The sequence below is a fragment of the Stegastes partitus genome, unplaced genomic scaffold (assembly GCF_000690725.1).
Source record: "Stegastes partitus isolate 25-593 unplaced genomic scaffold, Stegastes_partitus-1.0.2 Scaffold1936, whole genome shotgun sequence".
Classification (NCBI taxonomy): Eukaryota; Metazoa; Chordata; class Actinopteri; family Pomacentridae; genus Stegastes; species Stegastes partitus.
The window spans coordinates 116,955-118,889 of record NW_007579667.1 but is presented as its reverse complement, the minus strand read 5'-3'; positions in this window follow the sequence as shown (position 1 = coordinate 118,889).

The following is a 1,935-nucleotide window of genomic DNA, read 5'->3' as shown; positions in this document are numbered from 1 at the left end:
GGGGGGGGGGCGCAAACAGTCGTTGCTACACACGGAGACTTTAAAACAGCAGAACGAGTTAAATGTGAACAAACATCCGTCCTTCCAGACAGCAGCCAACCGCGTGACCAGACCACATAAGTCCTCCGTCCCCCTACCAAACAGAACCACATGAGACGCGCAGCTTTCTTAAAGGAGCAGCGCTTTATTTTTGGCTCCACATGTTCAAACTCACATGTAAGAGGAGAACATGTGTCAGAGTCCTGTGGGTGAAACAGTCACTCAGTGTGAATAATAAATCTGTTCTTCACCGGTTTCTAGTTGATGTTTAGTCTGATGAACCTGCAGACCAGCAGCTCAACCAGGTCCTCCACACCTGTATGAGTTCACCTGTGGACAGGAGCCAAGCAGCTTCCAACAGTGACTGATCCAGACATTTTCAAACATGACGGAGAATGTTCTTACCAATAATCAGACAGCTCCTTTCTCCTCTATATAACAAGATGTGAACAAAAGAGAGCGTTTTGACAGAACTGAGGGGAGATGAGCTTCTCTGGGCTCAGAGGTCTACAGGACGCTGGAGCAGACGTGGACTCGTATCTCTGGACTCAATATGAACCTAATTAAAGACAACAGCTGTAAAAGTGTTTCTCCGTCAGCGGCTCCAGACCAGAGTCCGTGTTCTGCTGTGGGTTCTTTCTGTTTGCAGCCCAGCGGCGTCACATCCATCCAGGTAGCTCACAGCTACGAACACACCTGCAGCTGCAGCACAGCAGGTGGTGCAGACGAGCCACGCTCTGGATCAGCTGTCAAAAACTGCAACCAAATCACTTTTACATCACAATCTGCAGATGGTTCTGGTAGGTTCTGGAGGTAAACAGTCCTTCCATTGTCTAGAACTGGTTCTGACCAACCACCATCACACATGCTGATATGAGCCTGGAAAGTTTACCCAGAATGCACTTTGTAAAGTTTCCTCTGGTGAATGATCAGAACCAGAACCACATCCAGGGTACCACTGATTGTTTCTATGACTCTGTGTCATAGACATTAAACTGGTACCACTATGATCCATCCCATAATACTGATGCTGCCAGCTGCTGGCAGAGCACATGAACAGAACCAGGTCCAGTGTTCAGACTGAGACACCTGGATGGATGTAGAACTGATCTGGTGTCAGTATTTCCAGTCTGACCTCTGATGTCTTCCTGGAAAGTGACTGGTTCTTCCACTGATCTATAAACCCAGACCGGTCCCGGACCTCAAACATCTGTGATTGAGTTTGTTGACCTGAAACTGTCAGCAGACGACGTCAACTCCAAACTTCTGGAAATGACGTCAGTTCAAACTGAAAAAATCCCCAAACATGTGTCACTTTGTTCTGTTTTTATTATTCCAATCTGCAGTGTGATGAAAACCTTCGTTTGTCTTCCTGCAGCCATGTGAGGACGCAGACAGAACCAAACCCAAACAGCTCTCAGCTCCACAGAACTGACTGAAGCATCAGACACACGAGGCTGAATATCTGCAAATCATTTCAGCATCTGTTTAATCTGTGGCTGAGTCCGTCACCTCGTTAAAGCTGCTCAACGAGCTGCTGATCACACAGAGAAAGAACAAAGTGGTGACATTCAAACAGTTCTCATTCACTGAAACTCCAACAGGTTGAAAAAGCAGCAGGAACCTTGTGCAGAAAAACCAGCTGAGCCTGTGCATAGAGGAGACCTGCACCACGGGCCTGATCTGAGCTCAACAGGCACAGAAGGAAACCCTCCATGCAACTGACTGAACCAGAACCACCATTAGTCCAGAAAAATCTGACAAAACCTCCTCTGACCTCCTCAGAACATCTGGTTCTGTATCTGCAGAACCTTCATCTACTGACCAGAGTTCTACCTTCAGACTGTGAATGTTCCAGAGGTCCAGGTCCTTCAAGTCCACAGAGGAGGGTCCAGA